The sequence below is a fragment of the Camelus dromedarius genome, chromosome 13 (assembly GCF_036321535.1).
Source record: "Camelus dromedarius isolate mCamDro1 chromosome 13, mCamDro1.pat, whole genome shotgun sequence".
In the NCBI taxonomy this organism is placed as follows: domain Eukaryota; kingdom Metazoa; phylum Chordata; class Mammalia; order Artiodactyla; family Camelidae; genus Camelus; species Camelus dromedarius.
In genome coordinates, this window is record NC_087448.1 from 52492721 (window position 1) to 52519141 (window position 26421).

A 26421-nucleotide genomic window follows, 5' to 3' on the forward strand; every position below is an offset into this window, starting at 1 on the left:
CTGAATGCCTCTAACTTTAAGGACTCCCACCACTTTCTTTAAAGAAGTTCTAAGTCATTCATTCATTCCACAAATGCCTCCTAGGATGGGAAGTCCAAACAGTCCCAGTCCCTGACCTCATGGAGCTCACATTCTAGTGGCCAAGAGAGGCCTTAATCGATTCATGTCACAAATTAGTCTGGGAGTACAAACTGTGATATACAGTCTTTTTTTTTTGATATATAGTCTTTTTTGCTATAACGTGTGTTTCTGGAAGGCAAATTAATTCATAAGTGATTAGTAAGTGGAAAAATGATGTCAGTCTAACACAGAAGCGGTGTTGCTTCACAGGGGGTTTTCCTACCCAAGAGTTGTCAGAACAGCCAGTGAATTACAATCTTCAGCAAGAAAGGAAAGAGTTCCAGGCTCTGTTGCTGTTTAGCAGCAGCAGAAACCCTTTCATGTGTGTTTAACGAAACTTAAAAGCACACGCTTCCCCAGGAGTCCCCCCGCCAGCTCTGTGCAGCTTTCAGCCTCTGCCCGGGAACTGCCAGCCTCACCGCCCTGCTGGCTTCAAGCTCCATTTCCTTCTGCGTTATCTTTGCACCTGCCGCCTCTGCTCTAATTAACATGTTGCTGGCATTTCACTCTACTTTTCTGAATGTATTTTTAATATCTACCATAAGAGCTTCCAGCTATGTGGAGCTGGTACCCATTTTTTATCTTCTCAGGGCTCTGGTTACAAAGCCACTTAAGTGTGGGTGGCTGGCCCCAGCTGTTTTCTCCATAAACTGTCTTATTTTTTGCATACAATTTTGGAAAATGAGAAGGTTTTTAGAGACAACGTTATCATGGTATAGAAGAAATGCCTGCACTATTAAGGAAAATTGTACAGTTTTAGAAGACTCTGACCTAATACGGGAATAAGATGTGCGAAGGTCTAAAGCAGAGAGTCAGGAGTACAGAGCGCGCCCACCAGGAAAAACACAGGCTTCAGTAAGCTTTCTCTTTATCCCCTCAACTCTTCTGCCGCACTAGGAGAGCCATGCTCACTTCAGATGGCTGAGGCATTCCTTGTCTAACAGCACTGTGTCGGTGGGCTGGAGCGGGGCAGCGGTGGGTGGAGAAAAGGACAATGATGAGACTGAAGCTAATTCAGTGCTTCTCAACCTTGGTGGAACCTTAGACTCAAGTGGGAAGTTTTTCACAAACATAGGTGCTGAGGCCCATCCTGAGCTCTGGTAGGTTTTAAAAGTTCCCCAGGGTGATTTCAAAGTGAAGCCAGGGTTAACCAGAGCAAGACACCAGCAACAGAGAACTGGAGAATATGTCTTAGGCAGAATTTAAACAACAACAAAACCCAAAACCTGATCATATTTATGCATTTTAAAAAAAGGTTTCAGTTGTAATTAGTCAGTAAGACTGTATATTCATTTCCCCCAACTTACGAAGATATTTCTGAGGGCGCAGGTAGGGCTGGAAATAAGCAGGGCTGGAGGGTGAGGACCAAGACCAGGGAGCAATAATTCGGCTTCGGGGGAGGCAGCACGTGGCCCTGGCACCTAAGGGCCAGGATGCTCAGTCCCACTGGGAGACTTGAAGGGGAGAGCAATGTGGGGGAGAGGCTTAGAGGAATTTCCAGAGGGATTCAGATAAGCTACTCAAAAGGAGTTCCTGACCGAGCACACTGAAACTGTAGCACACACCATTTATAAACATGGCTGTCTTTGGAATGTCAAAATAAAGAATGAAAATGGATTGGGAGATTGAAACACAGTCCTAGCATATGGAGGTAGAAAAGCAGGTTGCAACAAAAGTTTGCAAATTTAGTAATCAGAGCTGTAGGAAGGGATATTTTTAAAATACAGATTCCTGAGTCCAATGTCAAAGGTATGAATTACTCTCCAGAGGGAGGAAATGATAAATTGATAACAATAAGAGCTGCTACCATTTATTCGGCATTTACAACGTGCCAGGCAATCTTCTAAGCATTTTGTATGAATCATCTGATTCTGTTCCTGTAATTCCCCTAATAGTTAACCGGGACACAGAGCAGTTAACAGAGTAGCTTGGCCCATAGTAAAGGGTGGATCCAAGCTTCCAACCTGCAGACCTCCATAGAGTCTGTGCTCTTAACCATGACATTCTGCATCTTCTAAAACACCCTCCCCATCCCCAGTAAACCAAGTGATTTTGAGGCTGCTAGTATTTGAGAACCACTGCACTATGATCTTTCAAAGTCACTTTTAGCCTTATCAGCCTGTGAAATCGGGCTCAGTATCAACTGTGTCTCCCTTTACTGGGCTTTAAATCAAGCAGCATTATCTCCTACATTATGAAGAATTTGCAAAATGCTAAATGTACCAAAATAGTTTTCCTCTAGAAGATGGGCTTGTGTCTAAGACTTCTGTCTCGGACAAAAATAGAAATTTTATATCACATACTTTTTTCTTTACTCACTTAGCAATCTGCTGTCTTATCAATTCTTCTCTGCTAATATCTCTGCCTTTAATTCTTTTTTTATTTCTGTTGCCAACACCCTAATCCAGACCCATATCAGAAGACTTCTGGATTATTGCCATTTAATCCCAACTGGTCCGTCTGGCTCTAATCTCTATCCAGCTGGATCCAAGCAAATCCATCTTGTATACTGCTTCCAGGCTAATAGTCTTAATTTTTTTCTTAATTTCTTATCTGTCACTTGTTCAATTACAAGTCCTTTAATGACTACACCCTACCTATAGGATAAAAATCTCAATCTTTAGCTTGGCAATCAAAGTCTGTAACCTATTTCTAACTTCTTTTTTAAAAAAATTAAACTACAATGCATTTTCAATCCAAAATTCCTTCATCAAAACAAGAATTAAATATACCTTAAAACTACATTTAAAATGAGAAAAATACTTAAATTGCGGACTAATTCTTTAGATACTTTTAATGTGATTCTATCTTGGAGTTAAATATTCAAACTTGGCTCCAATTCAAACCAGCTGCTTATGCTAATAGTTTTTAAGTTTTCTGCAGAATGTGTAGGAGGGTGTTCTTAACACAGCTAAGCTATCACATCTGATCTCTCAGGTCATCTCAGAGCTAGAGTGAATTTAGTTTCAGCGTGTGCAGTTACACAAAAACTGCCCCAAGACAACAAAGAGGGTTCAGGTTGTTTCTTAAAGCATGAATCTTTTATATAATCCACAAAACCAGTTTTCAAATCTTGAATAAGACAGCTTTTACTTAAAAACATATGATACCTTGCCAGGAGGAAAATGTATACATCCTTAAATTACAAGCCAGAGAAATTTATCCGTATGTTTTAGTCATGAAACTTCTACTCCCTTGTCTACTATAAGTTTAAAAAAAGAAAAAAGTTGTACCACCGAGGAGAACCAAGAAGAAAGGCTCAAGTGTCTATGCTCTGTATCTATTTCAGAGCTCATTTAGCAGTCATTTCCCGGGGCTTCTCTGGAGTTCTGATGAAGTTCTCCGATTACCCCAGAAGAGCCGAATGAAAGATGAGGGAAAAAAAAACCCTCCGTGAGTGAGTCGATGCTCACTAGGGAGGGCAGGGAAGCGGCAGGCAGGTCGAGGACCACAGCAGGGAGCCAGAGAAACACAGGGCAGCTGCTGGAAACCTCGTCCTCTTCTCTCCCCTGAATCAGCAGAGCTCAGCTAGTGCTTTCTTCGTGCTGATGGGAGGTCTTATGTGGACTCGTTCTGAAATTCGGCCCAATGAATTCTATATACAATCTTTTTTAAAGAGTGAGAAAAATATGCAAATAATGAATGAAGGAACGATATCCAGAAGAAAACCTGTCTTTTGTCCAGTCTTTTGTAACAGATTCACAGAGCAACTGTAGACCTGGAAGCACGTGGGAGGGGAAAGACAGGCTCTGGCAAAAAGGCAGCATCCAAGAGACAGAAGATTCTACCCAACGCTTGTGTCTCACCAATAAAGGCACAAACTGCCTTGAAACAGCTCTCCCTTGACCAGAGCAGGAGGACAGAGTCACCAAGGAAAGACATCCATCCCTGAATACGTCGTTTATAATCAATATTCTCTCTTTCACACAGATTATGTATGATTCGGAGTCTAAAATATTATCACAGGAAATAATTTTTCTTAAAGCTGCTCCACTATGGTTACATTAGTTTCTAACGTCCCTCATATTGATAGAATCCTATTCCTTATGGTTTGGGACTGCCTTTTCCAGAGTGGCTTTTGATGAAGACTTTCTAAAGCCTCATAGTTTATTTTCCTTCCCCCAAACCACCTGTCACACCCACCCCCACACCCCAGGAGAAGGCAATGTCTGCTTCATTTGCTATTTAATTTTGCAGAAAGCAATTACGTTTGACTACACCAGAGTCTTCCACTTGACATGATTCACTTCACTTCAACAGGAAAAAATGTGGATCAGCAGAAAGCAAGCTGACCCAAGCACAGCTCTTAAGAGCACAAGTTCTCGAGTCTCTGCTGGGGCCAGTCCTCATTCCTTGTACCGCCTTTATCGATCACTTCATCTTAATCACAACCCAATGACTGGGATTCAAATGGCTTATTGATAAAGGCTAAGTTATATTCTTCTGCTTACGAATTCAGGAAAGCATGGAATGTAGTTTAGAAAGTTTTCCATCAGAAAAGTTAAAATTTAAAAGTTCTGGTTTATGAAATGCTTAACAGTTAACCACACGGAAAACTTTGATTTTAGATAACTGAGTTTGCAGTACATCAAAGCAAAAAGAATCGACAAAAATACAATCCTGCCACCTTGTGGTACTTATTCAAAAGCACTTCACCACCTCATATTTTAAAACAAATTTTGATTTTTAAAAATGTGCTTATTTAGAAAAACATTAATCACTTTAATTACTTTAGAATCTTAAATGCTGATAAGAAGTACTTTAAAATCTTAAATGCTGATATTAATGGTCATGAAATTTACAAAAAAAGTATTAAATTGTCAATGTTTGGCTTAATGAAGTTGTTTCTAAGGTCAGAACTAAGCCGGCTCTTCAAAAGTAAGATGTAGAAATGCAATAGTGAGCACTTGGAACTCTCAATAAACTCTTCAGATCAGTAATGGATGGCGCTCTCCTTTCTGGTAATTAAATAACCCTCATGTTGAATAAATGGACCTGCAAATTTTTTATTGCCCGCTAGATAGCCTTGCTTGATCAACTTTAAATTCTGAAGTAGGATGAAGTATGGTAAGATTCTATAGCACCTTGACTACATATATTTTATAGCTTAAATTGTACCGACTCCCAAATAAAATACTATGGAGTTTCTTAATATCATGTTGACATAAAAAAACTAGTTTTAAAACAGTGGATAAAAATACAGGACCACTGACATTTTCAGAGCGCCATCTGTAACAATTAATTCCTTTTAAGAAAACTATTCAATGAAGACTAAGTCTCTTGACAGATAAGGGAGTGGAAGTTTATTCTGTGAAAATAAGAACACCGATTACACAAACATATGATGACAGTAATACTAGGATGGACCATATGGAATTCTATTTATAAAGGTCAAAAACTGTTGAATATTGCTCAGCTATAATTAGATAGTTCATTGTAAGACCTAATATTTATTGAGAGCTTCCTCTAAATCTGTGATTGAGCTGATCTATCTCATTTAATAATCCTCATGTTAACCTTGTGGAGGAGGTAACCACTCATATCCCCAACTTACCAACAAGGTCATTGAGGCTTGGGGGTCAAATAGCCTGTCCTAAGTGACAGCCTGTCTGCTTTCAGTTTCCAAGCACCATTTCCAATAGCATAGGTATTCATATAGATAAAAGTAGAGTATCTGCTTAAAATGTTTCTGAAAAGTAATAAATTAGAACTTCTGGCTAAATTTTTGTTTGTTTCTTGTCTTTCTTTTAATGAAGGCTCTAAATTACATTTATGTTGCCTTCTCACTATTAAAACTTCCCGGAAAGAAGGCCAAGGAGACTGTTGGATTTTTCTGTTCTACAGCATCATCTGAACTTACATCTTTGGTTCAACAAACACTGGTCATCTCTTTTATCTCACAGTGCCAGGACTCTGCCTTCTCTTTTTTCATATATACCAGCAGTTTTTCACTTGCATGCCGGCATCAGTGCCTCAGACCTTTATAACTATGGGCATATCTGATTTCTCCCTCCCCTCTCACCCACCCATCCAGCCAGCAAATCTCTGAGAACTTGCTATTTGTACCAGGGGCTGAGGACAAAAACATGAAAAGGCAGAGTCTTTACCTTGAAAAATTTTAGTAGGAGAGACAATGGGACAGTGTAAGGATAATTATTTCAAGACACACATGCAGAGAGTGTAATGGAATTTGGGAAGAATGGCAGCTAATTGTGTTTTGAGGTCTCTATTTTTGTCCCTTCCATCTTCAAAATCATTCTCCAAATAAGCTTCACATTTAATTGTACAACTGTGCTAAGTGTTTACTTTTACCACATAAAGTCTTGTACTATGTTAATAGAAAAAAATACAAAACAAAAAGTTTTATCAGGGATAATGATTATGCAAGTAAATGTTTTCACAATCTTTTTAGCTTTTCTGTTGACAAGTTAAAATGTCCAAATAACCCACTGAATGGCTACAGGAGAAACAAGGATATCAGTATTACCTATGAATTCCATAAGTAAACTCAGAAAAATAGAAGATTAAAGAAAACTAAAGAAACAAAGATTTTTCAAGTTTGTTAGCTTTAAATTCCATTGTTTTAACCAAGCACCAGCTTTTAAAGCTCTATCACAGCCCTTTCTGTACTCCATTTCCCCCATTAGCTTTTTAGATAAACTGCTTTTCTTAATTTTCTCCTTAAATGTCCTTAAAATTAGACAAATTTCTCTACACTTCTTCAATCAGACCAGCTCTGCTATCAGATTTTAAATTGCCAATAAAATGTTAGTTAATACATATACTTACAAGTGCATATACATATGTATATGTATATATACACCATAATATACACTATAATTATATATTTTTAATGTACATACAGATATATAATTACATTTTACATATTACAATCACATACAAATGACATATGTGAGATAATTTTTTTATCTTTCATCCAATACAATGTAGATGGATTTGAAGAATTTTCCCTTCTAATTTATTAAAGAAATTTCTAATTAAATCATTAATAGTATATATTGCTTTATGATCAAAATTATGCTAATTCATTCAACAAATGTTTATTAAGCGTACTTTATATGTATTGCATATATATAAAAAGGACAAACACGCGCTGAAAGACTGGGACTTAGTCTGACTGACGAGCTATGCTTCCATAAGTAGCAATAAGGATGAATTATTTGCCTTCCCTCCCTCACAAGTTATTCTAAGGATCCAGATGAAGCAACACATGTAAAAGCACTTATAAAGTATTAAGTTGCTTCTAAAGCCAGTAATCAGAGATGCAGGTCATTACAAAATAGGTGGGCAAATAAGATCACTTAATACTATAATTGAGATGAAATTTATCTTATATATCCAAAATATTCTCAATTAACCATTAATCTCAGTGGCATATTCGTGAATCATAGGTTCTATTTGGTTTAACAAAGTACGTCTTTTTTTAAATCATCACAAGCCAGTTCTAAAAAAATTACATCATAAACCACAACTCCTGGTCATCTATTTGTCAATAACTAAAATCTAAGTTATTTCAGTGACTTTTAAAAAAACAATCAATCTTTGCATCTGTATCTATACCATTATGAAAACAGACATTATTTGACCATTAGCAATCAGATCTCTTAGTTCCCTCACTACCCTAAAATCATAAAGTTTACAAACACTTCTGGAGCCCATAAATGAAAAATAAAGTAGAATTTTAAAAAATGGATTCATTAATTTTTCACTAAAAATAATTAGAAAATTTTGCCATCATATGCAAGAGTTAATTTAGGCAAAAAGCTTGTTTCTCCTTTAAGATTCAAGAATTTTCATTTATGCTAAGCAGAAAAACTTCCCTTTTGTACTTTCAGCTCTAAGGCATGATGTATCTTTTCTTTAAACTGTTAATACTGATGAACTCTACAGATTTAACTATAAAAGACTTAAAGTTTATTTGTCCATTATCTTTTTGGTGTATCTCTCTTTAAATAAAACTAATTAAAATCTATGTCTTTGTATAGTAAGCCAACTGCAAAATTCCTATAATTATTTTCTTTAATTTTAAGCTAGTGAACAACTGTTTTTGAAACTTAAACCGTTTTAAAATCATAATTCTAAATTAATCCCTAAGAGTTAATATCAACTACTCTTAAGAATTTTAAATTTATGTTGAACTACACATGAGTACTTTTGCTAGCATTCAAGTCAGCTTAAGTTACAGAAACAGTACATATATATACTGTTATAAAATATATACAGTATATAAAATATATGTTTTTAATTAAGCTAGAATTCACCAGCTCTAAGAAGCATTCACAAAAATTTTGAACATTTCAAAAGAACCATGCACCTGATGCTTACATATAAATCTAAAGGCCTCTGTTTTGAAAACATACTATAAACATACTAACATCATTTTCAAGTAAGGCTAAATGAAGGTACTATGTTCTGATAGAAAAGCTCAACATAAAATTCTAAAGCATCTGCAGTTTCAAGTCACTTCATAATGGTTTCCCCCAGGGAACCAAACAAATTAAAAAGCTGTTATGAAACTACAATTTTAAAGATCTTCGACTAAAATAGGACTTTCTACAGTTCATCTCAGTTAACAAGGAAAGGAAAAAAAATCCCTTCCTTCATAATCTCCAAATAATCCTCCAAGTAGTTTTTAAAAAACAGCTTCTAAAATGTCCCAACTAGAAAAAACAAAAACAAAAACAAAAATGGCTGAACTGAACCTTCTTTCACCTTCCCAGATGGGTATGTGGAAGCCAACTGCCTTTCAAGGTAAGGAACACCGTTCAGGACCACTTCAGGATCACAGAGGGGCAATTCTCTCCAGTTAATGAATTACATGTAAGTACTCACAGCTGGTCTATCACTAGGCTACAGAAAAATTCTCGTGACACACGCGCCAGCCACCGTGGCTTCCCTGGGCTGCTCTTTTCATCCAGGCCCAACTGACACCCCTGGTGGCCCCAGAGCTCCAGGAAGCAGCCCAGGTTCCATCCCTCCCCCAAGGCAGTTTCTGTTTAAAGGGGCAGGGACTCAATTTATTGATGATGACTGGGCCTCCGAGGGGACACAAAAAAAAAATGTGAACACAGTGACTTGCTATGTTTAGGATTTTAAAGGGCGCAGGAGAGTTTCTTCAGGTTTTCTGAGGGTGTAACTGAGTCAGTGCTCTTATGGCTTCTGGGGGTGTCCTTGATCTAAAAACCAGGAGTAGTAGGGGGTTTCCCAACTATTGAAACATGTTTGGGGTGGCGAGTGGAACAATGAGGATGCAAGAATGGAAGACTTGAGGAAGAGAAAAGATGAAGGAAGGAATGAAGGCAGGAAAGGAGAGGGGGAGGGAAGAGAGGTGGGTGGGAGGGGCAGGGAGAGAGGCAGACAAGAAGAGAAGGAGCAAAGGAGGGAAGGGAGGAAAAATCAAGCTGACAAGCAAAGCCAAACTGGAACGAGCAGATAGGAGGGCTCAGAGAGAGATGGAGAAACTAGCTGCCCACAGCCTTTTCATCCCCAGGAGGCCCCACAGTACTTCCTGCAGTTTGAGCCCAAGATATTCCACTCGAGTCCTATAAATATACCACTTACTGGAGCAGAGGTGGGGATGGGGTGGGAAAGAAAGAGAAACACATAGTTCTTCATTTGTTTTTCTCCTACACAGTCTGCAGTGCTACTCCAGAAGGTAGGAAAAGATGGATAAAATCAACCAAAGGGGAAGGAACTGACATCTACAAAAACAGGGTGGTGTCTATTATAAAACAGAAAATAACTAGTAAATGTCCAAGTTGGAGCTTTTAAAAAAGAGCTTAAAGTCTAGAAAATTAAGGAAATTTTATGATAGGAAAATATAATGCAAAGGAGTCAACATCACAGATTTTCTTTTAAACTATGAGATTAAAATGAATAACAACAAATATAGTACATATCAAAACTTGGAGAATGCAACTGAAGTAACATTTAGGAGAAATGTACACTCTTGAATATTAAAATAAAGGCTAAAGATTAGTGGAATAAGGCTTTATGAAGAAAACTGGGGGGAAACCCAATAAAATAAACCTGAAGAAAATAAAAGGAGATAATAAAGACAATGGCAAAAGCCATTAAAATAAAAAACAAATATATATTAGATCAACAGAGTCCAAAATGGGCTCTGCGAAAATGACTGTAAAACAAACTGTTAAACCCCCAGTATGATTAATTAAAAAAGAAGAGAAGGCAGAAATAAGCAGTATCAGGAATGAAAAAGGAATATAACCATAATTAAAAAGATATAGATTAAGTGGGCAAGTTGATAGAAAAATACAGTTTTCTGAAACAGACTGATGAAGAGATATGGCATGGGAACAGTCCTGTATATGCCACTAAAGAAAATTAAGTTGATAGTGAAAAATATTTTTGCAAATAAAACTCCCAGACTAGACTGCGTCATCAGCAAGACCTAGAAATCATTCAGTGACCCAGCCTAGGTGGTCCCTGCAATGGCCAAGAGGAGGATCAGCAGCAAAAAACCACCCAAAGTGGCACTGCCCACTGAACAGGGCAGAACTTTGGTGGGTGGTCTGAAGAGATGGAGAAAAATTGAAACGAATGCCATGTGGTTAACACTAGATAAGCTACATGAGCCCGTGTGAGATACTCTGACTCCAAGAAACACTTGGAGGAGGGTCATCAGCCGATGAAACAGATTATCCAGTCATGGCAAACTAACATTCTAACAAGAAATGTTTAAGTCGTTAGGGATACAGCGTTTCTATAAAGGAGCTGAAATGTGATTGCTGACAAAATATGTAAATTAGGTATCATACTCAAACTCCATTCAACTTTCTACTTTAACAGTTACATAAACTACAAACTACAGAACAACTTGTGTTATTTATTCCCAGGAATATAAGTATAGAAAAATACATCAGAATTATTATAACACACAATGGTTAGTTCTATCAGTCAAAAAAATACAAATTATTTGTAATTTGAAGAAAGCTTAAAATAACTAATAAACTGATTCTCCTCCTTTTGTTCTCATCTAACACGTGGTGCCAGTATATAAAGTCCAGTATAGAAAAACATGGAGAATAGGCTCTATTTTTTAAAAAGTAATGAAAATGATTCCTTAACTGCATGATCTGACCCCTAAACTATCATGTCTTATACTTGAAGTCAATCTTTAATTTTAAAAGCATAGCTAATTGGATCAAATTTTGTGATGATGATTTTCTACATTTAGTAATTACAATTTACACTAAAAATAGTTTCTTTTTACATTTTCTTAAACATAAAGATTTTATCAAAAGATTAGACTACTGCAGTTACTAATTAATTTAAAAATTTTAAGAGTGTTATGTGGCCATTCCTAGAATATATTTAATAGTAAAATATTGTAACTGCAAAAAATAAGAATTCATTACTTTTTTAAATACAATTTCCTCATATATAATGGCTCCCTCCCATCTCAGCCATTCAAACATCCATCTCTGCCGGAAATACAGGCCCTGCCCTGTTGACTGTTTCTAGTTAATGATACTGAAGATTCTTTAGACTTCATCTCAAGTTCCTTCCCAAAGGGAGTCTTTCCTGAACTCTTAGACCAGGCAATGTCTCCCTGTCAGATGCTCTCAGAGATCTGAAAATCACTGCTTTGCAGAATCAGATCACCTGTATAGTAGAAGGTGGCACATTCTGACGACCCTGTAGGTTGTACCCCCGGCGCCAAACACACCGATCTGGAGATCAGATGGGTGTGAAGGAGAGAAAAGGGGGGACCGTGGAGAACACAGCAAGTGCTACTCCTATTTTTAAATAAAGTCCTTATGTAAAAGGTAAAATAATTTCACCAGAGGCTTTGTGAAAGCTGGGAGAGAACTTCAAATCTGAACCACTTTTAAGGTGCTTAAATAGTTAAACCACAACATTCTCTCATAGATGCCAGAAGATTCCAGAAGTCTTAAGTTTAAAGAAATATTAAAATTTAAATTTACATTAAAAATCACATTTCAAATGTTTGCCATAGGAAAAATAGAGGGGATGGTAGTATTACCACTACTGAGGGACTAGTATCCACGCACTAGTCTAAGTACTTACATAGTATCTCACATAATCCCCACAATAACTTTATTTTACCATTTTATAGGCAGGAGAACTGAGGCACAGAAAGACTAAGAAATATACCCAAGTTCATGGGCATAAGTGAATCATTTTTTGAGTCAGGCTTAGAATCTGGCAGCCTGATGCCTGAACGTACAGCTCTATTGCCTCTACAAAGAACAAATATGACAGCTCAAAATTTGAAAGAAGTAAATTATGGAATATTGAAATTTCTTCATATTTTTAATATGTAGCAAATACAGGCCCTAATAATTAAATAAATAATAATTAAAATAAGGCAAAGACAATAAATTTACATCACATTCCAAAACATAAGCCAGCATTAAACTATTGACGGAAAACTCATAGACAGTTTCCCACATTCTGTTAGTCAAGTCTTTCCTGCTGCCTGCTGTGCACACCAGCCACCCAGCAAGAGAGCCCAGGACGCACACATGGCGCTAATGTTCTTTATACACAGCGCTAGGCGGGGACTCTGGCCGTGAACTAACAGCACAAGGCAGGAATGCGTGCTACGTGTGTATATACACACAAACACACACGTGTACCGTGTGCGGCAGAGACTATCACTCAGGCCCTCCATCTCCGAAGATAAAAGCCCCCTGAATATTACTGAAAGAAAAGAAATTAAGGCCTCTTGCTCTGTCCCAAGTGGCTCTCTGAGCAGATGCAGTGAAATAAATTATACGAGACTGGCTGATTCCAGAAAACACCAGAACTGGATGAACCACAGATGACTGGGAAGTGTATTGAGGAACCTAGAATCAGCAACCCTAACTAACCTTCAGTCCACAGCCTAGAAACTCAAAGATCAAAGACTAACTCTGAACGTTGAAGAAGCTTGTATAAAGCCACTGCACCAAAGACATATACCCTGTTGCTTAGATCTTGCTTCAGAACTACTGACTCGTTTATCACGTAATTCTTAAAACCTGATTATCTGGCTTCCTGGGCCTCAGGAGATTAATAGCAACGGAACGAAAAGGGCAGACTGTTACCAGTCACACAGAGGCTGAAGAAGAGATCATTTTTCTGTCTTGTTAGGCTGAGAGCCACGTGGTAGACAACTCCTTATAGACAAAACTCATCACCCTGGAGCTGAACCTGAGTGGTCATCAAACCATCATCACCTCAGAAGGGTAAATAAAATAAGGTTAGAAGGTTGAAATGAGGTTAGGGGTCCGAAAGTCTGCTTCAGTTATCTGAATGCTTCTCTTATGTCAAATACACTGGGAAGCCTACACAAATAAGTTGTAACCATTTAGAAGTTGGAACACTCCACCCTCTCTTGGGCTATTTATTTAGGACTGAAATGGAGAAAATCCACCCCTCTGAGGCTGGCCCTGAGAGGACTGCTGTATAATGAGAACAATTCATTTCAAAAATGACAACAAATAAGAGAATTGCACAGTATGCATTTAACAAAAATGTCACTATCAAAGCACCATTTGAGAACATCCAAGGAACAAAAATAATAGTGAGAAATATTATTAAATAAGAAAAACTGGATTAATAAGACTGACAGGGAATTTGGACTTCATTTTTAAAAACTGAAGGAATTAGAAGTGTACAAGTTCCAAGATGTATTGATAGCACATAAAACACTCTCTTTTAAACTGAGAAACTATAAAAGAAAATCTAAAGTATTTCACTTTAATATAACATTAACATTCATTAATATAACATTTTAAAAAAATTAAGATTAGAAGACCTATTGTTCCATAGTGCTGTGGGGTTTTTTTTAGGACAATAGAGTGATGCTATTAATTCTTTGGGATCTAGGGATTGTTAATAAATTTATTTCTGCATATAAAAATATTAATTGAGCATTTACTACTCTATACAAATTATGATAGGTACGTGGGACATAAAATCCCACGTGAAAGGAACAAGACGTTGATCAAATAATTCTAACATAGTGGAGTAAATTCCATCGTGGATGAAAGATATTAAGGCAGTAGTTATCCCAGGACTGACTGGGTACTTAAGATAAGAGAGAAGTAGCAGAATTCAGGATGATCAGGGCGTCTGGCTGTGCTACAGAGCACATCTTGGGACTGTTAACTGTGGCAGAATACAGGAGCACAAGACTGTCTGCAAGGAGTGATAAATGAGGAGCCCAGCTTGGATGGGACGGGCAGTAGATGTGCTCACAGGGAAACTGAGGCCACTCAAGGGCAGCTCCAGAAAAGTCTACAGAGGAGCAATTCAGAGGCAGAAAGGGTTAGAGACACTTCCTGAGGCTGAGTTTCCATATCAAGCAGATTACTTCTGCATGTGTTTGTGTTTTCTGGTCGGTTGTTTTACATAGGTTGTCTGCTTACTCAGGGAAGCTCTAGTGTGTTGACAGGTGATGGAGGTTCTGAGGGGCTAAAGCCCATCCCCTGTACCCCCTGCACTACAAGGGGTTGACCTGGATCCCACAGGTAAAACTCAAGTGGAGGCACCCCATCATCAGACAGGGGCAGGATCCCTGGCATGCAAACAAAACCTGTAGAGTAAAAAGAAGAGAGGGCCAATGATAGGACCTAAGGACACACCAGCAGTTAAGAGGGCTGGGAGGGGAAAAAAAAGGGAAGGGGTGATAATAAGACTAAAAAGGACAAGGTCAAGGGAAGAGAACTAGCAGAGCTCGGTGCTCCTCGGACTCGACGCTGGACAGTTAGGAAGTCACTGGGCATATCTGCAAAAGAACAATTTCAGAAGCTTGGGTTGCAGGGTGGTGAGGAAGTGGGAACAGCCACCCCACAGCCGCAGAGATGAATGCGGAGTGAGGAAGACGAGGTCTGGGGTGAGGCTGGGGGCTTGCTGGTCCACACACACGGCCAGTTAAGTGGAGATGAAAGATAACTAGAAGTGATGCATCCTGATAAAGCCAAGACCCAGAGGACACAGGAGGGAATTAGCTCTTTATAATTATACGGAGAAATTTATTGTGTGATGAGAACACTGGTTTCAGTTGGTATTACTACTGGGATGCAGAGGCTTTCATTTGTTTGTTCGTGTATTTCTGAGCACGTACTGTGCTCAGAACAATACTCAGTGTTGATCAGTTACCGCCACACATAACTCCTGCCCCACCTTGAGGTTTGGTCCATGATGCTGGTAGATAACATGTAAATGGTAAATATTTCTATTAATCCATGAATGGATTTTATCTTCTTTATGTCCCCCTAGAATATCCAAGGGGCCACAACTACCAAAATAATTTTTAAATAATAATAATGATTTTAAAAAAATAATAATAATGTTGGTGGGGGGGAGGCAAGCTGGTCCAGTGTAAAAAGTATTTCTCCTTTGAACTCCTAAAAAACATTTTCTGTATAATTTACTAACAGTCACGTACAAATATTACTGCATTATTCAAATTAAAAAGAAAACCTTCATGTATTTAGATCCTATCTCCTTAATTATACTCCTTGAAGATGTTATAATTTCTTTGCATCCTTTCAAATTCCAATGCTTTCATAAAGATGCTAAACATCTTTTTATTTTAGGAAGAGTAACATAAATCAAAATTATAGAAATATGTGCATGTTAGTAAACTTGTAGTATGTTGTTACTGAAAGAGAGAATTAACATTTATGTTCTGTTAGTCTACAAAATGCCAATGGCTCTCTACATACATCATTTAATGTTCAAAACATCCTCATTTTTCAGATGAGGAAACTGAGCTTTAGAGAGATTAAATCATTCACTGCAAGTTACACTGCTAGTAACTGACAGATCCAGGACCAGAGATCCTGAAGGCTAGTACTTTCCACCCTACTGTATATTCTCTCCTCTAAATGATGTGCAGAAACATTTTGACCATTTATATACTTAAGCTATAACTTTTATTCAAACATTATAGGTTTTTAAACAGGTATTAGTAACTAAGATAAAAATATATTTATTGAAACATTCTATTCACTTTGAATATATAAAGTGATTAAATATTAATAATGATGATAATGGTAACATTTATTGAGTGTTTATTATTACGTGCCAGAAGCTATGCTAAGTGCTTTTAGAAAGACTATTTTATGTATGCTTTACAATAATCTCAAGAAGTAGGTACTATTAATTGTTATTCTCATTTACAGATGAGAAAACTGAGGCTCTGAGAAGTTAAGGTCATTGGTCTCAAGATCACAAGTGGTAAAATGAACAGCATTATATGAACCTATTTTTGCAATGTCCTTTCCATTAACAACTTAAACTCCAAGAAAATTGCTATATTATTTAGACACAGGTTTTCCTCTAAATTACAAATACACTCAACACTCTGCTATGAGATTTGGACATTCAATTAATTAAATAACAAGCAACAAACTGAAACATGGGTTTCCATGGATAGTCTTTCAACTACAAATGGGACATTCAATTTAAATCCCAATTTTAATCCACCAGTCTTTTTATAGCAATGGCCAATCAATTAGCAAGTTTTAAAACAAGGATGCTATATGGAAAGCTAGCATAGTCAGATGATGATGATGATGACGATGATGATGATTTTAAAATCCTACAGGAAATCTGCCACTGCTATTGACAAGAATTATGAAACAGAATCTCCAAAAACTGGCCAACTGTGAACATAGATAGGATATCATCTGAATATCCCCAAACACTCAGATTTTACAGAGTTGTCAACTAGGTAAGAATACCCACAGTAATACGCAGAACTTAATAGAGGCTGGGAAAAACCCAAGTATACACAAGGTGACTATTCTTACTCAACAGTAGATGGCGCTAACACATCACATGCTATTTAAAAAAAAAATAGCTGTCTATTCCGTTCTAGGAGACATTTTTACATACACAACCCGGGCTATCTTAAATTAAGTATAATCTTGTTTATATAAGAGTCTATATAATTTAATTTCTAACCAGTTTCTTTTAAAGCTGAACACATAGGCATCTTATACACAAATCTGGGCCACTTTAAAAAACGTATTGCTTAACTACAGAATTAAAATTTATAGTATGTTAACAAACTTAATAGACATACTGTCATAAAATTTGAAAAACTGGGGGAAAAACAAGAACAGATAAAAGAAACTCAAAAATAGTACCTGAATATTTTGAGGTTAGAGTTGCCAGAAAGTTTGAAATTATTTCTGTAGTCAACTGTAAGAACGTTCAAACATCCCCCTAAAACCTCTAGTATTTACAATAATGGATTTCTCTATCTTTCTATGAAATCCTTTAAGACTACACAGAATATTCCAATTTCCCTGACAGGTAAGAGAACACAGTCCTCCCCCCACTTCCCAGACTTTTATATTGTAAATAATAATGCCAACCCAGAGATAAATAATCTCTGAATATTGGGCTTATAAGTATGCAATAAAGTTATTTTAATTGGTCTGGAAGAGGAAAAAAACACATAGTTATTTATTATGACTTGTCACGTTAGTCTAGGATGGGAGTTGGGGGAGGGGAAGGCAGGGAGTGATAGAAATTATAATAAATACAAATGATACTCATGATAAACATTTAATGATTTGTGGCATAAGACAGTGATCTCAAATTCTAGAAGTAAATCTAATTATATGCCTTTGACGCAACACAAAATACCAGTACAGCAGTATTTTTAGTTGAGTTTTGCTTTTGCATATATCAAGCTCCACAGGTGGTTATCCTGTCTACCTACTGATCTGCATAAAGAGAACTGATTACCATAGGATATCTTAACCTAAATGAGACCAGAATTGTAGAAAATACATGAGTGGTTGTGTTTTGACTCCTAGCCCCTAGTCCCAACACTTATACACAATGATACCTTGGGAAGTCACTTAAATACCTTTTAAACTCAATTTCCTCATTTACAAAACAGAAGCAAGGTAGGATTATAGTGAAAACTAAAACATAAAAGATATGGAGAGCATGTAGCATGAGTGATGGAGAAAGATTCAGAGAATGTGGGACTACATCTTCCTTTTATCGTATTATAGAAGTAGTAAGGAGCAGATAGAAAGAAAAGTAAAATCCATTTAATCAAGGCCATAGTTAGAAAATAAGGTTTTAAAAGACTGAAATGCAGACAGCTTGCCGTCCAATCACAAAGAACTAATAAAGTACGAGTTTCTGAAAAACAGGTGCTTAATTAGTATAAGTAAATAAAAACTCAAGGCCATAAACAATAATAGTATAAATAGTGACCCTAGTTACAAACCTAAGGACGGTCACCACACACATATGTATGGAATATTTCAGTCTTTTAATGTATAGCAATTCTGCCAATAACCTAACACAAACTTTGTACAAGGTTATTAAGAGGCTTTTTAGTAAGATCTTTTTTATTAAGCCCACACATAATAAATATTAGACTTCTGATTACATTTTTCATTAGAAAGACATTTCAAAAATGTCCTGCTATTGCAGAAAGAACGGCTGAATAGGATAATTCTCAACTGAGAATCGGGTCCCCAAGATCTTTCAAGAGCTAGAGTAAAATAAAGACAATTTCAGGTAAATATAAAATCAGAATTTACCACCATTTAACAGTCATGGAAGGAACTCCCAAAAAACATTTTTTAGGAAGAAAAATGTTCCCTTAAAAAGATCTGAGTTACAAGAGGGAATAATAAGCAAAGAAGCTCACAAACACATGGGAAAAACTAAACATTGTCTATGGAAAATAATAATGTTAAATTTGTGGAACTTTTATAAAATGAGGTTAAAATTACGGATAACAATATCATGTAAATTGTGGGAGATGGGGAAGGTAGTCGTTAGTGTTAAAATGTGGTAAGATCTGTATTTTTTCTAGTAGGAGTGGGTTTTAAGATATTGATTAACCTTAGATTTTGTTAAGTTGATTATACAAAAGGTATAAACTAAAAGAACGTAAGTAGAATAAATAGCTCTCAAATCACAAAAAGTCTGCCCCCACACACCAAAATCCTGCTCTATAGTATTTACAAGAGACACACTAAAATATAAGGGCATGGAAGTGCTAAAAGATAGAAAGTGGAAAGATGATATTATTGGCAATATCAACTAAAGGAAGCTGGAATAACCTTTCTAAAATTAGACAAAATAGATCTAGGCAAAAGGCATCCTTACGGTTAAAGACAGTCAAGACATAACAGATTTACTGCACTGGGAATACATAAGAATTCTCAACTTGTACGTGCTGAATACACACAAATATATTAAGGAAAAATTGATAGAATTATAAGGGAGAAAGTGTGATATCATTTTTCTCCACTATTGTTAGGTCAAGCAGATAAAATCAGTTAAAATACTAAAAATCTAAAAAAAGCAATTAAAAAAATTTGACTTAATGGATACAAAGAGAATTCCCGACTTCACAATTAAAGAATATACATCCTCTACAAGCATCCAAGGAACATGTATATAAACTGTTCATGTGCTAAACCATCAGGCAAGACCAAACACATTTTAAAGAAACACTATCATGCAACCAAGTTGTAGATCACTATGCAATTCACTAATATATAATTCACTAACAAAATGATAAAAATGTAAAAACATCTACATTGGCTGATTTCAAGAACACACTTATAAATCATTTTGGGGTCAAAAATAAAATCATTTTAAACACTTAAACTGAGAAGAAAATACAGACTTGAAAGATATGCTGCCAAAGTAATAATTTTGAAGAAATTTTATAGCTTTTAATGTTATATAGTGTTAAAGAAGAAAACTTGAAAATTAATGAGCTAAAACTTCAACTTAATATGATAGAATAGGGACTAGAATAAACCTAAAATGCAGAGGGAAGGAAGAATGAATATAAAGCAAAAATTAATAAATTTTTTAAGTAAGATTTTTACATTTGGCTCTTTGAAAAGACTAATAAAATAGGTAGAACTCTAAAAACATCAATGAAGAAAACAGGATGCAAATATAAACAGTACCAGGAATAAAAGGGTGATATAATCACACAAACAGCAAAAATTAGAATAGAGAATGATGAAGTTTAAGGGAACACTAAAAACATCAGACCTCGGAGTTTTTGCATGTAAATTTCTGTCAAACATCTAAGTAACAGAAGATGACACTCATAAAAACTTCTCTACAGATTTTACAATATATATGAAATTCTTTACTCTCCAGCTTATTTTAAGAAGCTAGTAAATTCCTGAAACCAAAATCAGAAAAGCATCGACTGAGAAGCAAATTATAGGCCATCCTCTTTTATGAATAGTGTTTTGCTTCAAAGCAAACAAACAAAAATAAAACAAATCCAGTAGTGACTGAAAAAGATATCATGACCAAACTGGGTTTATCCCAGCAATAGGAGACTGGTTTATCCATGGAAAAATCTTTAAATTTTATTTATCACTTTAACCGATTAAAGGAAAAAGAAAAAATGACCTCAAGAGATAAAAAAAATTCTGACAAAATTCAATATAAATATCTTATTAATTTATCTTACGATGTTAATCTTATAATTTATCTTAGAAAACTTAGAAAACTAAAAATAGAAGAAAATTTCTTTAACCACGTAAAAGATATCTACTAAAACCTACGGAACATATGCTTCCTCATGGTGAAATGTCAGAAGCATTTGTTTTAAAATCAGGAACAAGCTAAGCGCTCCCAGTATTAGCACTCTACTAGAAATTATCTAGTCTTCCATCGTCCAATACAGTAGCCACCAGCAAGCAACATGTGGCTGTGAGTACTTAAAATATGGCTAGTCCAAACTGAGATGTGTTGGTAGGTGTAAAATGCATAAAGCTTTGGAAGATACAGTACCAAAATAGAAGTAAACTATCTCATTAGTAATTTTTATATTGATTATATGCTAAAATGACAATATTGGGTTAAATAAAGCATACCATTAAAATTAATTGCACCCGTTCTTTATGTTTTTTTAATATGACTACTACAAAACCTATATACTTCATACCTGTCAGAATGGCTATTATCAAAAAGAGAAGAAATAAGTGTTGGCGACCCTTGTGCACTGTTGGAGGGAATGGAAATTCGTGCAGCCACTGTGAAAAACAGTATAGCGGTTACTCAAAAACTTAAAGATAGAACTACCGTATGAGTCAGCCAATTTACTTCTGGGTATTTATCTGAAGGAAACAAAAAACACGAACTCAAAAAGATACATGCATCCCCACGTTATTTGCATCATTTTTACATTAGCTGAGACAGGGAAACAACCTAAGTATCTATCAATGGATGAATGGATGAAGAAAATGTGGTATACATACACAATGGAATATTGTTCCATCCTGAAAAAAAAGGAAATCTTGCCATCTTTGACAACATGGAAAGCCCTTGAGGGCATATACTAAGTGAAGTAAGTCATGCAGACAGATGCATGATCTCATTTATGTATGTGGAATCTTAAAACAAAAATCATAGGTACAGAGAACAGATTGGTGGTTGTCAATCTGTTGGACAAAATGAGTGAAGGAGGTCAAAAGGTGCAAACTTCCAGTTATAAAATAAGTCATTGGAAGGAGGGCATAGCTCAGCGGTAGAGCATGTGCCTAGCATGCACAAGGTCCTGGGTTCAATCCCCAGTATCTCCGTTAAAACATAAAAACCTAATTACCTCCGTCCTCAAAAAGAATTTTAAAAAAAGAGTCATTGGGATGTCAAGTACAGCATGGTGACTATAAATAATAATACTGTATTTGTGAAAGTTGCTAAAAGAGTCATTCTTAAAAGTCCTCATCACAAGAAAAGAAAAATTGTAACTAGATATGGTGATGGATGTTAACTAGACTAATTGTGATCATTTCACATATATCAAATCATTATGTTATATACCTGAAACTAATGCCAATAATATCCCAACAAAATTTTTTAGTAAAAATCATGACAAAAAAGAACAGAATGCAGAAATGGACCCTATATATATACATAAAGATTTATGACAAAGACAGCATTGCAAAGAGGAAGAAGGATGGTCTTTTCAAATATTAGTGCTCAGCTAATCGGCTGCCCCTATATGGAAAAAATTACTGTTGATCTCTATGCCATACCTTGTGAAAAAGAAAATCAAATCAGATGGATTGTAGCTCTAAACGTAAAAGGTAAAAGTTTCTAGAAAATAACACAGGAGAATATCTTGGGAATAGGCAAAGATTTCTTAAACAGAACACAAAAGCATTAACAATAAAGGAAAATAATGAACAAACTGAACTACATCAAAACTGGGAATTTATGTTCATTAAAAGATACTAATAAAAGAAGGAAAAGCTACCTCACATTGTGATAGGTATTTGTAATACATCAAAGAGCTCATTTCAGGTATATTTAAAGAACTCTAAGAATCAATAAGAAAAAGGCAACAACTGAATAGAAAAACAGGCAAGAGACTTGAACAGGTATTTTACAAAACAGTATATCCAAATAGCATGTCTGTCTCCCTTTCAATCTGTCTGTCCTCGATATCATTGTTAATAAGGGAAATGCCATTTAAAAACCACAAGAGGTAACTCTACACACTCACCAAGATGGCTAAAATTAGAAAGACTGACAAGTGGATTTAAATGTAAGTGATGGATGGGGTTTGGGGCAAACGGAACACCCATATACAGCTGGAAGGTATGAAAATAGGTACAGCCACTTTGGAAACCTGGTAATATCTCCCAAAGATAAACATACACAAACCAACTAGCAACTCTTATTCCTAGGACTACCCCCAACAGAAACGCAAACATATACGCACCAAAAGGATATCCGTAAGAATGTTCATAGCTGAATATTCCTAAGAATCTCCAAATGGAAACAACCTAAGTGTCTATCAATAGAAAAATAGAATGTGGTATAACATATGCAATGAAATACTACACAGCTATGAAAACACGCAAACTCCCATTAAACTCAACATAGATGAATCTCACAAATATAACACTGAGCAAGGAAAACCGGAAATACAAGCATATACAGCATACAATTTCATTTCTATAAAGTTCAAAATGGACAAACGTAACTGACACTGTTAGAAATCCACAGACTAGGTATCTTTAGGGAGAAGAACGAGGGTAGTCTTTAGGAGGTGATTTGAAATGGGATTCTAGAATGCTAGTAATGTTCTAGGTCTTTTTTAATCTGAGTGGAGGTGACATATCCATTATTTTGTGGTAATTCATCAAGTAATACAACATTTGCACTTCCTGTATGCTGTACTTCATTTAAAAAATTAATTCTGGGTGATTAAAGACATAAATGTGCAAAACAAACTTTAATATTTTAAAAGAAATTATAGGAAACTGTCTTGATGATTTTGAGGTTATAAGATTCCTTAAACCCCAAATCATCAACTGTAGAAAGTATATTCATAAATTTAAATACATCAAAATTAAGAACTTCTGCTCAAAGGACTTCATAAAGAAAGTGAAAAGGCATACCACTAACTGGACAATAATACTGGTAACATACAAAGCCAACAAAAGAGCAGTCTGCAGAGTACGTAAAAAGCTTCCACAAATAAGTACGATACAAAAAATGCAATGGAAAAATGGGAAAAGGAATTTTACAGAAGAGGTGATCCGAGTGGCTTTAAACATATTAGAAAAGTACTCAGCTTCAAATTAAGATCACAGTGCACTAACACTTACACGCGTTGTGTTAGCAAAACTGAAGCAGTCTGTCAAAATCAAATGATGGTGAAAATACCAGCGAGGTTTTTTATGTGCTGCTGATGGGAGGGCAGATTGGAACAATCTTTGTGGAAAGCCATGTGACGTCAACTTGGAAAGCGGAACGTGTGTCTCTTCTATGATTCGGCCATTTCACTCCAGTGCAAACACTATACACGTCTTGTGCACATGCATAAAAATGTCCACAGTAGCACTGTTCATGCTGGTAAAAGACAACAACAACGACTGGGAACAACTCTAAATGCCTATCAAGAGGAGACTAGATAAACCTTGGGGCATGTACACATCTAAGTTTTATGCATTCATGAAAATGAAGGATCTGCAGCTATACAGAATGTGGATGCTCTTAAAACAGTACTGAGTGAAAAATGTAACACATACAAGACTCCCTTCAGGATTCCATTTTTATAAAGCTCATAAACAGACAAAACCAACAACTCATTGTTTAGGGATATGTACTTATCTAGTTAAGCTGCTGTGGGATTTGTTTTGTTTTAAAACACAGGAATATAAGCAAAAAAACAAACAAATCACTATAGTGGCGACCTGAGAAGATGGGGGAAGGTGGAGGAGGATGGAGGTGAGGGTGGAATACAAAATAGTTTCAAAGATGCTCTAATATTTTAGTTTTGTTAAGTTGGGTAGTAGACTCACAGGTGTTTATTTTGGTTCATAATTTACTTAAATACTATGTAATTCTTTTACATGAATCCCACATCAAATGACAAAAAAACCTTAAAATATATAAATTTGAGTTCTAATATTTCCCTTGAAAAATGCTCGAGAGATACACTCTCTCTGGGTAGCTCTCTACCTGCGATAACTCTCTCTCTCTTTGGCTCAGACATTCTTCACTTCTCCCATCAAATGTATGCCTCAAAAAGCCACCCGTGGGAGTGATAGCAGCAAAAGTGGCAAAGTAGGTAGCCCCAGGGGCCCATCCCTCTACATAAACACCCCCAAAAATGAGCAAAACTATCCGAATCAACTTAGTCTGAATTCTAGAAAATAGTCAAAGGTTTATGAGCAACCAAGCAAATAGTGAATCAAAAAAAGAGGAAACATGAGAACGGTAGGTGAACGCTGCAGCATTTTTCCATGCCCTAGCCCCACCCAACTCCCTGGCTCTGCTATGGTCTTGATGATGGTGCCCACATTCGCGGGGTGGGACGCCGGTCCCCGGCTGCACAGGGAGCAGAGCAGACCTTGTTCCCAAAGAATCGTGTTTGGTTTGACCTATCTGGGGACAACCTGAAGGACTGACAGGTACTTGCCTTTGCTTCACCTAACTTAGACTCACTCAGGGTGGAAAAGTGGCTAAGCAGAGGGCATTCCTAGAAAACACTGAAAGGCAAATGACCAGCCCACTGTCACTTGGGCCATAGATTACAGGTAAGGTACACAGAAGATCTGCTGAAGGCTTGTGGAGAGAGAGTTTGGAAAATTAGTACATTGGAAAGCTCCTTTATATACTGGGGAATTTAGAAAGCCAACATGCATGACCAGGGCAGGATGTGAGGAGACCCTAAAATGTCACCCCTTACTGATCTCTGGGTTCAGTGCAATCAGGAAGTGAAGGCTCAGGGAGACCTGTAAGGAGCTTAGCTCAGCTTTAAAGGAGTGTCCCAAAGCAGGGCCAGTCTGCAAGACTGGGAAAGCTTGGGGGGGAGGGGGGCGGGGGGGACTGCAGGTATTAAGGCAATCTGTCAAAACACTAGCTGACCATAAGCTAAAGGAACAGACATTTCAGAGATCACCCACAACAAAGATACAGAAATAAACCTATAAACTATGGCCAACTGATTTTAGAAATGGGTGCCAAGACCATTTGATAGGGAAAGAACAGTCTCTTGAACAAATGGTGCTGATGGCAACTGGACATCAACATGAGAAAAAGAAAGTTGGACTCCTGCTCACATCATATACAAACTCAAAACAGACCAATGATCAAAACATAAGAGCAAAAATTTTAAAACTTCTTAGAGCAAAACAGAATAAAAATTTCACGACCTTGGATTTGACACTGGATTCTTAGGTGGATAGATCACCAAAAGCACAATGAACAACAACAAAAATAGAGAAGCTGGATTTCATCAAAATTAAAACTTCTGTGGATCAAAGGACAGTAATAAAGAAAGTGAGAAGATAACTTACAGAATGGGGGAAAGTATTTGTGAATCATATATCTGATAAGGGTCTGGTATATACTGAACAGACCTTTGGGGTATATACGTAGCAGCGGAATTAAGAAGGTAATACAAACGGCTAACAAGCACATGAAAGATGTTTAACATCTTTAGTCGTTAGGGAAATGCAAATCAAAACTGCACTAGGATACCACTGCACACCCACCAGGATGGCTATAATTAAAAATACAGAAAATAAGTGTTGGTGAGGATGTGGAGAAATTAGAACCCTTGTACCTTGCTGGTGGGAATGTAGAATAGTATAGCAACTGTGGCAAAAGGTTTGGTGGTTTCTCAAAAAAATTAAAGAAATACCATATGGCCCAGCAATTCCACTCTTAGGTGGATATCCAAAAACACTGAAAACAGATACAAATACTTATACACAAATGTTCTTATCAGCACCGACAATAGTCAAAAGGTGGAAACAACTCAAA

At 36.5% G+C, this 26421-nt stretch overlaps 1 protein-coding gene across 2 annotated transcripts in view; it reads right to left on the bottom strand.

Annotated features, from left to right (window-relative positions):
- Positions 1 to 26421, bottom strand: part of TSC22D1 (TSC22 domain family member 1) — a 110043-nt gene that overhangs the window by 22473 nt on the left and 61149 nt on the right. The window contains exon 1 of one of the 2 annotated variants that reach the window (XM_064493146.1): positions 8974 to 9023. The exons of the other annotated variant lie outside the window; for it this stretch is intronic. The gene's annotated coding sequence lies outside the window, so the exon portion shown is untranslated. Of the gene's footprint in view, positions 1 to 8973; positions 9024 to 26421 lie in introns of those variants that run through there. 2 annotated transcript variants of the gene reach the window in all.